At 35.1% G+C, this 17929-nt stretch overlaps 1 pseudogene; it reads right to left on the reverse strand.

Annotated features, from left to right (window-relative positions):
* LOC121997209 overlaps nucleotides 1-11671 on the reverse strand; it is a 35239-nt pseudogene extending 23568 nt beyond the window's left edge.
* Between the last annotated feature and the right edge of the window lie 6258 nt (nucleotides 11672-17929).

The following is a 17929-nucleotide window of genomic DNA, read 5'->3' on the forward strand; positions in this document are numbered from 1 at the left end:
CAACTAAACTCTACTGCATATCTTGATAATTATGAATTTTCTTTTGTTTGTCACCTTTATATCGATGTTGATATTGAATAGTTCTAGCTCCATAATCATAATCTTGAGTTGTATATGTGTAATCTGTCTCACGTGTCGTTCCGGTGCTGGGTAGAGAGAACATAAATTTTACCACTAGATGCATCACCACTATCCTCACTTCTATGAATACTTGCACTGCTATCAACATCACTATCCTCATTTTGAACTTCTTGTCGGACTACAGTGTCAGAAGGTGATGATATTTCATCACTGTCATTATGTTCTCATTCATCAATTGCATCGGGTGGATTTTCACTAATTCTCAATTGACCTTCCAAAAAAGCAAGAGGTTTACCTTTTCTTTTTAGTAAAAATTGCAGGAGTTTTGCTTTTGCCTTTATCTATAGACTTTGATTGGGTTTGGGAATGGGATGTCTAAGAACGTCTAAACTGAGATCTAGAAAATTAAAATTCTTGATCAAAAGCTTAATCATCATCTTCTTCCTCATAGATATCTCCTTTAACCTATATTTGTTAATATGTTGAGTAAGAAATTAAAATGGTCATAGTGGATCTCATGCTTCATCAAGTAATGGATTTTCAGCGTCAACAGCGCTCCATCAATGCATCATTGGATCATTCTCAATTTGGGCAAATCTAATATCAAATGGGTCTACATCACCAAACTCTTGTTCTTCATTCTCTTTTGTTATTGCTCTTAGTTGAAGACGCATATTATAATAAATGTAGACCATCTTCTCCAAGCGACGATAAGAAAAATGATTTCATACTTTTATATGAATAAGGGAGAAAGTTGACCAATTCCTTTAACAACCACTTGAAGATATTGTCTATGAGAGAATTCGTACTGCAATCTTTTCCAAATTCAAAGTTGATCCTCCATATTGTAGCTACCACTGAGTTGTAAGATAAATAAGAACAAAATTAAACTAGTATTTATATTTGTTGACAATAATTAGTAATAATTAGCTACCACTGAAGGGGAGCCTTGGCGCAACGGTAAAGTTGTTGTCATGTGACCAAAAGGTCACGGGTTCGAATCCTGGAAACAGCCTCTTGCAAAAAGCAAGGTAAGGCCGCGTACAATGGATCCTTCCCCGGGACCCCGCATGGCGGGAGCTTCGTGCACCGGACTACCCCTTTTTATTATTTTTTTACCTGCATCCATTTTATATCTGCATGTCACTGCAGTAGGATCGCTAAAAGAACCATATACCTTTCGAAATAATCGACTTTCATTAATAGTCTCAACAATTGATTCTCTATTTATTTGTAGTTTTGATATTACATGTTTGATAGCCAATAATGAATCATCATTTGTGTCAAAATTATAACGGTATTGATATGCCAGATTGAGATAATAACCTATAATAATTAAACATATATAATTATTAATAACAATATTAAAAATTATTTATCATTAAAAAATATGTACGTGACAAATGAATATATTTTCCCATTTGATCGTCCCACTCCCATCTTGTAAGTGATTATATCAATGTAATGTTGATACTTGGTTGGTGACTATAGATATATCTTAATTTCCTCTTTTGCTTCATGAATTAGGCAATAAACATTGCCCATTTGTGGCTTCTTGTCCATATCAACTTTAAATAGAATAACGTACAAGAATTCTACTACTATAAGAATATATGCGATATAACCTCAAAATCTAACAGATATAATAATTTTTTTGCATCTCCTTACCTTCAGTCATGCTAGAATATCGAGAGGCTTCCTAATCCTCATAAGAGAACATGTCCTTTAATCCGACATTTTTCTAATACAAGGAGAAAGTAAGCGGCAAACCTAATCGGTCCTTTCGCAAAATCTCCCCAATCAATAAATTTCCTCATTAATTCATGAATCCAATGATAATTATAGAGAAAATTTATTAAAGCTTGACTTTTTTTCACTACTTTCTTCACTATATCGAGCTTACCGATATCTGCCATCATCAAATCGATACAATGTGCTGCGCATGGTGTCCAAAATAATGTTTGATACTTTTGCTCCAATAACTCTCTCGCCCTCTTAAGTTGACACCATTATCTGCAATCACCTGCACTATATGTTCTGCACCTATCTCTTGAACTACACTATCCATCAAATGATATATGTAAGGTGCATCATGATAGTCTGTAGTTGCATCAATAGATTTATGAAATACTACCTTTCTATTGCAGTCTAATAGAAAGTTGATAATGCTCATCCACGTAGGTCCTGTCCGACCATCACACATCAATGTAACCCTATATAAGCTCCATTGTTTCTTGTATGATAGGATCCAAATCTTGATCTTTTCCACTTGTTCATTTAAATATGGACTGGCAATTTCATATGCAGTCGGATGTTGAATACCAGACCAGATTTTTGGATGTTGGACATCATGCTATGATAGTATATGTTGTTTGCTGCATTAGGGGGAATATGATTAAAATTAAAAAATTTAGCAATACTTTGACCGATTGATTTCTTCTTCTCTTTTCTATATCCATCATCAATCCTAGTCTGTTTGCTAGCTTGGTCTAGGAATATTGGTGGATCATTATCAGCAATATCAATTGCACGTCTTCGTCCCATAGAAGAAAAAAAATGACCAATATCACCTTGTGTTAAAGTAATACGAACACTTGCATTCCTTCCCATTGTTGTTGTAGTAGTTGAGCCCCTTTCACGGGCATTTCTATGTCGTATATTTTACTCATAGTCATATTGAGTTCGAGAGGCACTAAGAATTACTAAAAAAATTTTGTCCCTTGGAACTTCACCACGACCTTCAAATTCATCATAGATTGGTTCTTTAGAGCTTCAACTATCAACAAGTTCGCATTGTCGTTGTTGCCATCAAGCTCCTCTTTCATTGCACGACGAACTTCTTGAGAAAGTTTTGGACAATTAGAAACATTTGAATATCTACCAGCAACATGTTGTTTTAGGCATGCGATCCCATCGCCGCATCCAATCATATCGCAATGCAAACAATGCCAATGGAATTAATTCTCTAATCGACATGCGTGCCTTCAAATTGGATCATGAGATTGTAATTTTGGTGTCATTATCTATGCATTATAAAAAACTGAGAATAATACATATTTACAGGTAATGATCATCATTTTATAACGTCAAGAATATTTTTATCATTGTAAACTTACAAATTAAGTATATAAAAAACAACTTCATGAAATCAATCTTCTAGAACACATTTTCATAAAGTAAACTTGAAATAATTTCCTAAGAATATTAATTCAACTTTCTCAATTTAGAATGATCAGAAGTGCACAAGATTACAAGTGTTTTATTAGAAATCATAAACTTAACAGCATACCCTTATCAAAATTTCTGAAATAAAGGATAGATAATATTTCCAAGGTAAAGACATTCAAAAACAAAAATATATGTTTCATATATTTTCGAAGAAGAATCTTAAAAATAAAAAAGCTAAATATCTTAATATTCATGGATCTAAATTTCAAATTAATTCTAAGATGAAAAAAAAAATCTATAATAAGTATATAAATTAACATAAAAATACTACTTTATATATAATAATTATATAAATTATTTATTTATTCATTTAATAAATTATTAATTTAAATAATATATAGTTACAATGGTAAAAAAATTAGAATATCAATTAAATAGTAAATTAGTAAAAAAATATAAAATAATAAAAAAAATTATCAGAAAATAAATCTGATTTATTAGAATTTTTTTAAATTTTTTAGAATTTTTAAATAAAATTTAAAATAGTAAAAATAATTTTCAAAATATTAATTAATAAAATTTATTTAATTTTAAATATATTTTTTACATATTTTATTAGGATAATTTAATTAGAGATTATGAAAGTCTCTTCGAAATATCACACCTAAGTTGGAAAATATTTGAATTAATTAAATCATTAATTTAATTTTCATTAACGGAAACACCTCGCGACCCCGGAAGCGTCCGACGACGCTTCCAGTAACACCGAAGGTGTCTCACAATGCCTCCGGCGACGCCTGCGATGCCACGCCTCGAACAGCCTTCGCGTTTGGTCGTACGCGCCTCGGGGACGCTTGGTCCCGCGACGCTTCTGGCGGCGCCTAGTGACATCTCCATGACGCCTCCAATACGTGTTTAGGTCAAATTGAAATCATACATGTCTGAAGAGTCGCCACTTGCTATCGCCTCATTGTTGCCCCACCGTCACCTACCGCTGCCTCCCCCTTACTAATGATCGCTCGCAGCCGCTAACTCTATATAGTGTTTTTATTATTAATCGATCAACAAAAGGAATCTGATTCCTTCTATCCACGATTCCTTCTATCACGCGACACACACGAACGTGATTCCTTTTGTGGGGTGTGACGTGTGTGATTCCCCCTGTCGCGTGACGCACGCGATGACACGCGAAATGGTCATGCACCCTGTGTCGGTTTCGCTTTGCTGGCGGAAGGTAAAAACTGTTAGTGTCATGCAGCATGGAACGGTATTTCATTCCTTGGTCAAAAAGTGACAGTAACCTAAACCAAAATGCCAAAAGGTTCAGGGAATTACTACTTCCATGGAAAAATTAACCATAGAACAAGGATCGTCACTCAATCATGCAAAAAGTTAGACCTGCTAAAGCAAATAAAACCTTAGGCCAAACGCATCAAACCAAGGCATCTCGCCCCCAGTCATGTGTATCTAATTGAGATAGCCTCATGGTTAATATGGTCAATACCCCAAGGTGGGTGAACATAAGAGTGACATAGTACATTTGTGTCAAAAATATATATATTCTCATTCTATACTCTGATCTCTAAATGAGTGTTGTACATGGACAACTCATCCATGGTCAAGATCGTAGAACTAGGGAAAGTCATTCTCAAGATGTCTTCAAAATTAATGTTTATTGATGGTTGCATATGCTTTGTATACGGTATAATCCCATATTTGGGTCATTGCTAGTAAAGAGTAGCATAAAGTTGATGTTCTAGGCCAACAAAGTAATATTTACATAGATTGGCATCTTTGTAAAAAAATATACCTTGAGAGAACTATTCAAGCAGAATGTCACCCCTTAAAGAAAAATATATAATTAACAAAATTACTGAGTTTTATAGCTCGTGGAATAACCATTTACGACATATAAATTGTAAAACCCCAATGCAATTTCGTGATTTGTTACCAAACTTATGTTTGACTAAAGACATAGGTGCAAGATTTGTACGGAAGCTAGAATGCCTAAATTGCCCTTTCCTTTGGTAGAAAAGAGAATTACACCATTCAAGGTTTAAAATTACGACTCATGCAGTCTCGGACTAGAACGATATGATTTTGATACCGTATTATACCATGCCGATGTAGTTTTGGTACTTTTTTAAAAAAATATAAATATAAGTGTATATAATTAAAAATTAATTTTATTGATATTTGAAAGAGAGACTTGACGCAACGGTAAAATTGTTACCATGTGACCTTGAGGTCACGGGTTCAAGTTTCGAAAACAACCTCTTGCAAAGAAAGGTAAGACCTTTCCTCGAGATTTTGTATTGACGATAGTTTCATGTTGTTCTTTTTATTATTATTAAATATGCTCACCACTGATGTTATATTTTGAGATGTTAAGTTCATATTTCAATATTTTCTCATAAAATGACTATTAAATTTTTATAAAAATATTTTATAAAATAAGTAATTCTTAAAATTTAAAACTAAATCTAAAATTATAAAATTATTTGAAAGGCTCAAAGATATTTATTAAATTATGTGAAGGTCTTCAATTATTTTTTGAATGTATTTGTAAATTTTTAATTTTTTTTTAGATTTATTTGAAATGTTTAAGAATTATATTTTGGAAAAAATTTAAATTATTTTAGATTCACATTCAATTTTCAACATATATTAAAATTTAAAAAATTAAAATAATTCTTAATATTTTATAACTATTATTAATAATATATTATGTTTATAACTATTATATATAATTAAATGTTATATAATAATTAACAATTTATTTATAATAAAAAACTATTTAAAAAATTTTAAAAAAAATAACCTTAAAAAAATCACAGCAACAACAGCAACCCTACAAACTTCGCAGGTGGGTCACGACACCTTCATGCCCAATGGAGGGCCACTGCGGGGTCGAGACACCCTCCGCGCCCACGCGTAGGGCCACCGCAGGGTTGCGGCAACCTTCACGGCCTCGCAGAGGATTGTCGGGGGTTCGTTGCACCCTCCATGACCCCACGACGACCTCGTATTGACCTCACGATCACCTCACAGTGCTGGTAGGTACCTCGGTGTTGGTCCCATGTCGGAACAATAAATACTGCTCGTTTCAGGAGACATGGGTCAATAATTCAAACCATGACATCATTAGAATTAGTCTCCAGTAATATCTGTGATATAAAGTTGGGAAAATAAGAGTTGGAAAGCACTTTATCATTTTTATATTGATCGATGAGTACAAGATAGGCTCGCTGGGAAGCAAGAACAAGGCCCCCTTTAAGTGTTTAAACGCTATAAGTTAAAAATCAAGTAAGCAAGATCATTAGTAGTGATTTAGGAGGAGCATACGGGACATCTCTTAAGAATTTTGCGAACATCTCTTAAGAATTTTGCTCCAAGATAGGCTTCATTTAAACAAATAATTACATTCATCTCAATACATTAGTGTTGTGGAATGAAAGAATTGCACACTACAAAGAAATAATAAATGTTATATTGATTAGTTCGAGAATACCCTATTACTTGTGAAGGGAAGTTATCCTCTTACAGAACCGCATGGTACCACACTGAGATAGCAACAAAGTTCCTTATGAGTTATGGAAAGATAATGTACCTTCCTACAATACCCGAATACCTATAAGTGTGAGTGTGTTTTGGCTATCGTAAAACTACCTAAACCCAAACAAATTAAAATTGGGCTTAAAATAGCCAAATGCATGATGAATATGTAGGTGACAATTGCTCTTATCATTTCTGGTACACAAATTAGAAATAACGAATTGCACAAAGGTTATCAAGTCTAAGAATGAAATACTCATCTCTCCTCACAGACATGAGAAAAAGGTAAGTCTTAATAGAAGGACTGGACTTATGAATACAAATAATCATAGTAGAAAATCATTTGAAAGCACTATTGAGTGTTGACATATCTTAAATATAGGTTATGCTGCGAATCACACTTGATTATAAATATGACTAACCATAGTAGAAAATTATTGAAAAGAAATGGTAATACTAATAACCATAATAGAAAATCATTGGTAAGCACTAATGGACGTATGCTACAATGACACTTAAGATACACAGTTGTACTAGAGAGATATAACATAGCTAATTGGAAATTTGATACAAAATCCATAAATTTTTACATATTTACCATCGAATGAGGAGCAGTTGAAAAAGACCCAAATAGCTCAGTATACAATGAAGTCTGAGTTCATAATTTAAAGTAGAGAAGAATGGCTCAACTTTACAAAAAATTATGTCAGGAATTCATAAAGAGTATAGAACATCATGAATATTGTAAGTCTCGATGTATTCATAAGAGGCATAGTACCATAGCAATTGATATCTAACAGTGTGATTTTTCATCAATTATGAGTAAAGCGAATGATGCAAAAAACCACAAATTAAAAAAGTCTATCTAGAGAAATAGGTCAAAAACCCAACATACAACTAAGCTACACCATTCTAAGCACCTAAGAGTAATAACTCTACCACATTACTATAACAAAATGGTGAAAAGGTTCTTAAGGTTTCTTACATTAAGACATGGATACAATGAGTTATTATAAGATACCCTTGAAAAGAGATCACTTATGTAAGTGTGAAGCAAGGGTTATTTCAAATTGTAAGCACTTGTAAATTCTCAATCAAAACAAACACAAAAAAGAGCCAGGGGTTATTACGTGAGTATGATTATTTTGGTTCACACCAATGTCTTTCAAAACATAGTTCAGTGGCAATCATATCCCACTATAGAAAGTACAAAACCATAAGCTACCTCTTTAAGTGCAATAGTTTATGTTGAAACTCTTGTTTAAAGATTTTTGAAACTTGCATATAATTCATGTGAGTATTGTTAGAAATTGAATTTTATAACCAATTGATTGAATAGGGATATGACTATTCTTTGCAAGTGTAAACTAATTTGTCAAGTGAATTAGAAATTATTGTCAAGAACTATTTAAGTGATGAATGGTTGGTCAGGTCTAATCGGACATGAATGCATTAGTGTTAAATCAAATAGCACAAGTGTTAATTCTAGTTGAACCAATATATGGCATGAAATCAACTAAAAAAAAGAATTGATAAATCTCAAAAGTGAGTTGTGATTAAAGATCAATTTACAAATTAGAAATTGAAATTTAATTTGATTAAATAATCGTTTGATGTTCTTGTGACATGATCCCAAAATGATCTTATGGTCATGGCAACAACTCGACAAATTGCACACATCATCTTTTGCATGGCACAAAAAATGAGATAACAAAATGGCTCCAACATGGCACATTGAAATTTGCATCTAAAAAGCATCTACATTTACACAGTTTCTCAGAATTGGATTGAAACTCCATCTATCAAATTCTTAAAGGTTGCAACATTTAGCATCACCTCGGACTTAGCAGCAGTAGTTTCAACACAACACCTTGATGTTCATGTTGTTCGCATGCTTATTTTCTGTCCCCAAGAAAAAACTCACTGTGGCACCTCTTATTTGCACATCAAACTCAATGTCGCATGCAAACTGCATGCACCAATGTATTGCTTCAGCGCTTGCACCATGCTCATGTACCCACGCGCCCAAATCTTGAACAAGCAATTAGGCCAATTAAGAAATAGAGTTGTGGGAGGATAAAGCAAGGGATAAAACAACCAGTCCTCTACATGCATGCACATTAGCCAACCTTTGAGAATGTGCAATCATATATATATATATATATATATATATATATGCAAGATGACTTTTTACAATTTGAGAACTCCCTTCACCGCTATAAATAGATTCCCTCTCTTGTTCAAATCACTCAATTCTCAAATTACAATATGTTATTTTAAGCTCTTCTCCACCTTTTATCCTCCATAAGACTTCCAAGATTTTGAAAGTTCATCAACACTCAAAAATTTGAATGCTCCTATTTTGATTTAAAGGCTATAGTATCTCAGGAAATGATTACCAATAAATCATAAGCATTTAGATTAAACAAAATTGTCTTAAAGAGAAAGGGTCAAGCTTTAACTCCGCCTAAAAATTTTCTTAGCTAAGGAGATAAACTTACTGATAGAGTGAGTCAACATTCAAAGTGGTGGCTTGATGATTGATAATATTAGTGAGCGATGATGGTACTGATCCTGTTTGAGAGATGGGGAGATGGCGCGCTGGTGATGCTGGCCTGATTGTTGACGAAGAGAAAACCTCCTTCAAGAAGGCGATTTCCTTCAGATCATGTGCACACTCCAACGATCCAACAAAATGTTAATAACCAAAGAGCAGGGAAGGAATTCCTGGCAAGGCCCTCCGATGCTCAAGTCAGTACGATCTCCGGTAAGTGAAATAAAGAATAGCGGTGGATACGCGTGAGCATATTTTTCAAATGCAGATGATGCGTACCTTGCCAACGGAGATGATCCCTCTTTATATACCACCTCTCACAACCTCCGTGATCATGAGGTGGCATTGTGCGTCGGAGTTTGTTAGGTAATGGAAAATAGTACAGTCTGGATGATATGCAGTAACAGTCCGAGGAATCTTTTTTCTACCCACAGATGTGTCTCTTTTGTCGTTTATGGCTTAGACCCTTGATGAAATTGTCGAGTAAGTGTGTTGTCATAACTAACCTCCGTAAGAAGTACCCAAGGAATATTCCCCGACAACCCTGAAAGGCTGTTAAAATATTATCTACTGCTTGTTTGTTGAGTATACCTCGGTCGATCCTTAAGCCGACTTGCTTGTTTGGCTGTGTACTCTGCACTGAATACATCTCAATCGGTCCTTAAGCCGATCTCTTTTATTGAACCATTCAGTTACATTCTATATATTCCTTTGCCCTATGTCAGATTAAGCTGCTCAATTACGTCCTGCGTCATATTAATATACTTGCTAGAGAATAGTAGAGTATATCAGAATCCCGAGAAATCCCTTTGATAAGTGTCGTATGCCCAATCATGCTTGACCGGGTGTATGTGCACTTTGGTCGGACATATCTGGAAAGTTTTATGAAGCTAAAAGCCTTAAGCCCGGATAATCGGTCGCATATATGGGAATCAATGAGGCTGAGTGTCTTTATCCCGGCCGAGCTGTATCCGGCGGACACACATATGGGAACTAATGAGGCTAAGGGCCTTTATCCCAGCCGGGCTTTATTCAGCCGGTTAGAGCATACATGCTCGCCCAAATTTTAAGACCGAATGCATGCACATGCACACTGTCATTTATGATTGATATGCTGTAGAATGAGGCGCCGCTATGTAAGACCTCCCTAAAATCCGGCCACCCTTGAGACACTATACTCCCTAGTTTGCTCGGCTTAACGACTGGCCATCTTCCCCTAGCTGGATTAAAATTCGGTCTGGTTAACCCAAGGATTTTAACACTAGGGAACTAATCCAAGCCAAACGGGGGAATATTACTCCTTTCGGAGTAGGACTGCCACGTTATCTTGACCTTGACCGTCACGTCACCTCCCGGTCCATCCGTCATAACTCTTATCAGGTACTAAAAGAAGTATGTCTAACTAACCTGAGAGCGTGAGATGGGCAGTAGGTTTTGACCTATGTCACATCATCCTGATGCCCCACCATTTCGAGTTGCAGACTAAACTAGTTGGATCAATTTTGACATAATTCCCCCCAGAGTGCATTGTGAAAAACTCACTATATATGTTATTGGTGCCTACGGCCATGGAAATTTGGGCAGCAAATCATGAAATAAAAGCAATTACCTTTAAAGCACTAACTTATTAGCCAAAAACCATGAAACGTTCCATGAAAAGACACGATATCCAGATATAAGCCAACTCTAATAATTAGTGGTCGAACACGTTAGCTTAATACTATCAGTTTAATTTTCCTTTTAAAAAATGCAGAATTTGACTACCAAAACACTAATTAAGTTTGTAAAAATGCCCTGAAAAGCACCAATTAATCACTCATCAGTTTAAAAAAAAAAAGCTACATTTAGAGAAATTCTACACTTTATCCGCATTAGAAGGCACTGAAGAGCAAAAACAATCCAAACGAATCTAAAGTCAAATGAGAGGCATCAAATCGAAATTAGCAACAACTTACAGGAGGACAAAACGCAGTCTTGCTGGCGAGAATAGAGTCCATGATCAACAAGAAACCCTATATCCCTGTAAGTAATACAAAATTGAAACAGACATGACTAATAAAGGGAAGAAAAGAAACCCCCGATATGCTCGGAGAATGCACGGATCTCACCGGAGGAATCACCTGAACAAGAGCTGAGGATTGAGGATTCAGAAGGCGTGTCGCGAGACGGGAGAGATTATAACAGCGCTGGCGAAGCCGCGGAGATGTCGATCAGATCGAGCCGAAGGCCTCGAAAGCTCCGCCGTTGCAACACCACGCTCCGGTTTGGTTCTTGTTCCGTTCTCCTTCGACATGTAACGGACATTTATTGGGTTCGGTCCAACCAACTGGTATGATCAAACTCAAGTACAAACCGTAGCGCTTTGCTTACAATTGGATCACGTGCGGGATAATTGACCTTGAATCATTGAAGAGGATGAAAAAAAAATAACATATAAGTACAATTCCATTTTTATGATTTATATGTGTAATATAAATAAATAAATCCTACAATGGGTGCTAAAAGATCTTATTATAATTAAGATCAATTTTTTATAGACTTATATTTTCAGAAAAAAATCTTATTCACTTCTTAACTAATTTGATAGTCACCTATAAATTAATTTTGTAATTACCTTCATAAAATTTAGGGAGAGATTTAAGGAACATCTAGGATGAATGTAACATCTTTTTTTATAAAAAAAATAAATTGATAATTTTATGTGATTATAAATCTGATAAATTAATAAACTAGATTTTTCTGATTGATTCAAATGAGAAGCTCACTGTATTTAAAATACCTCTATATATTAATATAACTTTTAATATCATCCATATTCTATAACATGCTATAAACAATTCTTTGATAAATGCAATTAAAAATAATATTAATTTTTAAAAATAAAAAATCTTTCGTAATTTCCAAAAGTCGCTCCTAATTCTCATTTTATCCCTATGGCAATAAATGACTTTTTCATTTTTATCTTTGTCTTTTTTTTCCTCTTGACTTTACATGCAACGTACATATATCATCTTCCCTTATTACCTTTACACGTAACATCTTTCTTTTCTCTCTCTTTAACCCCGAGCTTAGTACAGATAATAAACGTATGATATTCTATTCGGATTGGACCGAGATTGAATTCTAAATGATCTAGAGGGTAATTTGTAGGTATCATATGGATAAAAGAACTTAGTGATTCTACTGAGATAGTGATTTCAGCAAAGAGAAAATCAAGTCAACCCTCGACTTCTAAGTGGATCCTGACTTCTTATACACACTTTGATTCGGCGTCCTGACTCTAGTCTCCCGTCTCCTTAGCGACTCAACTTGCGATGTGAAATTATTTCTGGAAAAAAAATAATTATCACGTAAATCTTAGATTATTTTGAAAAAAAATAATTATCGTATAAATCTCATATTATTTGAAAAAAAAAAATAACAGTGTGAATAAGTCTTGAATTATTTAAGAAATTAAATAATGATAACGTGATAATCAGAATGAAAAGAAAAAGTCAATTGTCTCCCTATAAAAGATAGATTTTTCAAACATCTAAAGTACATGCACACATACGTCCAAACCCTAATACTCTCTTTTCTTGCCCCCAGGGCGTAGCGTAGACGGTGGACGCATGGTATCTCTGGCGTAATGGCCAGGGGTCGATTCTCAAGAACTGACGACTTGGAGTTTACCCCGTCATACGCCTATGGCCTGTGTACCTGCATGAACCTCCCTCCATATCCGTGGGGCCGGCACTAAGGGGGCCGCTAAGATAGCGGATCTACCTAATACTCTTTTTTCCTTCTTCTTCATCCTCTAACTTAAGCGTCGGAGTGGTTGTACCGGGGAACCCTTGACCGTCATGCTAACCTCTTTTCTTCTTGTTTGCTATTGTCCATGCTCGCAAAACCACACCATTCTCCTTGTCATCAAGAAATTGATGATTAAGTTGCCAATAAAGCCAACTTACCGATGAGTCACTCGTCAACGTTCACAAGCATAATCAAATTAACACCATTTTATAGGAATACTGAGTTAAAGACCTGAATTGGAACATTAAGATGGATGATGCCGGAAGACCTAACGTCGTCGCTTTAGCAATAGAGGATTTCTACAAATTGATAGTAGCGATGATGTACGCGATATTAAAGGGGCAACTCTCGCATCCTCCACCAACAACTCAATCGAATTGTCATCTCGGTTGATTGAAGTGACATTGGCACACTGGAAGGTACCTTAGCCTACGTGAATGCTGCAAACTACTTTTCTCATATTAATCGATAAGTTTGTGGCAAAAGAATATTCTATAGAATCTTCTGATAAAACCCTTTAGTGGGATTTTCCAAGGGAATTGGGTCTCGAATATGATGGAACGAAAGTTCTTCGAGGCCCTCCGTTTTCAAGGAACATCCTCCCATTAGTTGCTAAGATACTTTCAAATATGGAGGAATATAACGGTATTATAAATCCTGAAGATCACATTTATAAATTTGAAAATGCTTCTTTGTTACATCAGTATACGGACACGGCGGCAAGTGTCGAGTTTTCTTAATCATGCTCTTGGGCTCGGTGCAGAGATGGTTTAGTCGACTCCCTGCTTCTTCTATTTAAACTTTTAAGGAGTTTAAAGCTGTCTTCATGCAACACTTTGCAACTAGTCAAAGATACCAAAAGACGCTGCATGATTTGTTCACCCTCAGGCAGAAATTCAAAGAACCTCTAAAATAATATTTGCAGTGATTTAATCAAGTGGGTATGGATGCACCCTTGGTCACCCCAGAGGTATAGGTCAGTGCTTTCTCACAAGATTTGATTAATGGAGATTTTTTCAGATCTTTAGTAAAAATACCCCCAATCAATTTTGAAGGATTACAAGTATGGACACTTAAATATATTCAAGTCGAGGAAGCCAATCTGTGAAAAGAAAGGAAACTCTGACTCCAACTCCCACCCCCACTCATCCAAATAAAAGAGCCCCTCCTTCACCCTTGCGAAATCAGGAGTGTACAAATCAGATGAAGGAAAAAAGTGGTACAAGCAGTAGAAGTAGCCTCATCTCCCATTACTGACTCTAATTGAGGGTTCCCAGAGATGACTCAATATTGTACTTACCATCAATCGAGTACCCACGCTACTCGAGACTACCAACAATATGCAAGGGAATTAAAATGAGTAGCTACCAGCAGAATATCAATCAGAGTTGGCTCGGTACAAGAAAATCTCCTAAGCCTTACAAATGTTGTCGCCATCATGATACTGATATTGATTGACCCACAAGTCGGCGATCCCATTCTCCATCAAAAGAACCCCGAAGCTCCTTCCAGTCTCCTCAAAAGATAGAAGAAAAGAATACAGGTAAGAGTAAAATTGATGCTCGGGGACTGTAAACATGATCTCGGGTGGCCCTAAAGATAAGGACTCTACTTGAGCTAGAAAAGCTCATGGTAGAAGGCTGAAAAGTCACATTATTAACACCAGTCGGAAAAGATGACAAGGTCTTTTTATAAATTTTAGATCCAAAGATCTAATAGAAATTGAGACCCCCATGATGATACTATAGTAATTGAGGCTTTTATCGTCAATTATCAAGTAAAGAGAGTATTTATTGATACCGGTAGTTCAATCAACATCATTTTTAAAATAATTTTTGAGTAGATGCAGATGAATAAGGAGGAACTTCATCCTATACATACCCCCTGTATGGTTTCATAGGGCACGAAGTACAACCTATCAGATAGATTAATCTCTCATTTTCCTTGGGGGATGAGCCACCAATGCGAACTTGACAAGTGCCCTTTATTATTGTAAGCACCGTCTATGCCTACAATGTTATACTAGGGAGGCCATTACTAAGCATCTTCCAAGCTATAGTTTCTACATTTTATCAGAAAATTAAATTTCTAGTGGAGAGCCGAGTCAGAGAGGTAAAAGGTGACTAGTTGGTGCCGAGAAAATACTACGTAAATAATCTGAACCGACTCACTTAAGGCTCATCAAACTTAGATAATTTTGTCCAAGCCATCTAAGAGATGTCCATGTTAGAGTGTATACTAAAAGCCTAGCTTTTGTATAAATATTTATTTAGAAATAAAGAATTACAATAGTCAAATATCTATATTTATTTGTTAAATGTAATTTTGTTCAATTAATTTATATAGTAGACAACATGGTGTGTGGTGTCACACACAGAAGATCATATTGTTAGTTCTTTATAAATTATAAACAGTTGCTCGCGACTAAAATGGAAAGGAACAAACCGTTGAAGTAGTCGTAGTGTAATTAAGTATTAGTTTATCTTAACTAATAAATTATACTGATACACTCCAAGTGTATTGAGTAGGACCATTTTAGGTAAGTTCTTTTTGTACTGACTTTATAAAAGAAATAGACCTTAGTTATTATGGAAGTGTGTGCTCTTAATCCTAATATAATAACAAACACATATATTTAGTATTTATTTCTTTGACTTATCAATGAGTGAGATTTAGCTCGATAAATCAATAAGTCCGATAAGTTGGGAAATGATATTACTTATAGTGTGTATTGTTGATTATAGAAGGAAACTGTGTCCTAGTAATCTAGGTTGAGAATGACCCCAAGAGAAGCTCATAAGGATTGTCATGTTAAATCCTACAGGTGGACTTAGTCCGACATGACGATAAGGTTTGAGTGGTACTACTCTTGGACTAAGATATTAATTAAGTGAGTTGTCAGTAACTCATTTAATTAGTGGACATTCATTATCTTAAACACAGGGAGACTAACACACTCATAATAAGAAGGAGCCCAAAACGTAATTTGGGATTGGTGCGGTAGCTCAATAATAATTCTTTAGTGCAATGAATTATTATTGATGAAATTAAGTTGTGTGTTCAGGACGAACACGGGAAGCTTAATTTCATTGGGAGACCAAAACCAATTCCTCCTCTCGGTCCCTATCGTAGCCTCTTGTATATAGAGATTTATACCCACCACATACCCACTCCTTGCCCAACCCAAGGGGGGCAGTCAAGCTAGCTTGGAACCCAAGCTAGGGCCGACCAAGACCAAGTGGTTGAGCCAAGTTGGTGGCCGACCAAGGCTTGGAGTCCAAGCATGATGTAGCCGACCACATCACATTAAAAGGGATTTTATTTATAAATTTTTCTTATGTGGATTCCATGGTTTTAAAAGAGAGTTTAAAATTTAAATATTTCCTTTTATAGCTTTCTACAAAAGATTAAGTTAAGATTTGAAATCTTTCATTATTTGTAGATTGAAAGGTAGATTTTAATTTTGAGAAAACTTTCCCTTTTTAACCATGTTTATGATTTAAAAGAGAGTTTAAAAATTAAATATTCTCTTTTATAAGTTTCTACAAAAGATTAAGAAAAGATTTGATATCTTTTCTTATTTATAGATTGAAAGGAGGTTTTAATTTTTAGATATAACTTTCCTTTTTGGAAATCATCTACATGTTTAAAAGAAAGATTTTAAAAATTTCCTTTTACAAACCACCATGAAGGGAAAAATTATTAGAGAATTTTTTTATAGATTCCCGGAAACAAATTAGGAAGTTTTAATTCTTGTGAATTAAAACTTTCCTTGATGGAGAATTTTAAGTGGCCGACCATATGATTTAAGAAAAGGTTTTAAATTTTAATTAATTAATTTTTCCTTTTCATGGCAAAGGAATTAAGGAAGTTTTTATTTCCTTATTTGCCAAGGCCAAGGATTATAAAAGAGGGGGTAGAGGTGCCTTCATGTAAGCTAACTCTATTCTATTTTCTCCTCTCTTTTCTCCTTGGGTGTGGCCGGCCCCTCCTCTTTCTCTCTTCCCCTTCTTGTATCCGAAACCTCTTCATTGGTGGAGTTGTTTTGGTGGCCGGATCAAGCAAGGAGAAGAAGGAGAGAAAGGAAGTCTTGTTTCTAACATCCCTTGGAGCATTGGTGGTGGTCGAATCTCTTCATCTTTGGAGGAGCTCTTGGTGGCCGAAACCTAGAAGGAAGAAGAAGGAGTTTTGGTGTTTCTCATCTCGGTAGATCGTTGCCCACATAACGTCCGGGATAAGAAGAGGAATACGGTAGAAGCCCAAGAGGTCGTTGCATACAAAGGAAGGTATAATTAGTAATTAATTTCCGTATCATACTAGTTATTTTTCTTTGTATGAATTCCAAACACAAGAGACATTAGATCTAATTTTTCGAGTTTGTGTTTTCTTTGTTTTTTGAATTTGTGATTCGATTATTCTTTTTGGTTAACCTAGAGTTATTTAAGGAAATTAAATATTAGCTTTCCTTAAAAGGCTTTGTCTAGGTGGTGGTGGTTGCTCCCATATCCAAAAAAGCCATGTGCCTCACCATGCAGTCCTGGAAGCCAATTTTGAAAATTAATATTTAATGGAATTAATAACATAAGTGGATTTGGATCAATAGTGTTAAGTTTCGCTTGCGATTCAAATCTAACCCATTAAGAACAGATAAGTTAAATTTGGAATCAACGATGTTAAGTTCCGTCTGCGATTCCTAATTTAACTTCTAAAGAATACAATAGGTTGTTTAGGAAAGATTCGACACTTGTACAAAATTTTTGTACAGTGAAACCAGTACGA

The sequence above is a fragment of the Zingiber officinale genome, chromosome 6A (genome assembly GCF_018446385.1).
Source record: "Zingiber officinale cultivar Zhangliang chromosome 6A, Zo_v1.1, whole genome shotgun sequence".
Classification (NCBI taxonomy): Eukaryota; Viridiplantae; Streptophyta; class Magnoliopsida; order Zingiberales; family Zingiberaceae; genus Zingiber; species Zingiber officinale.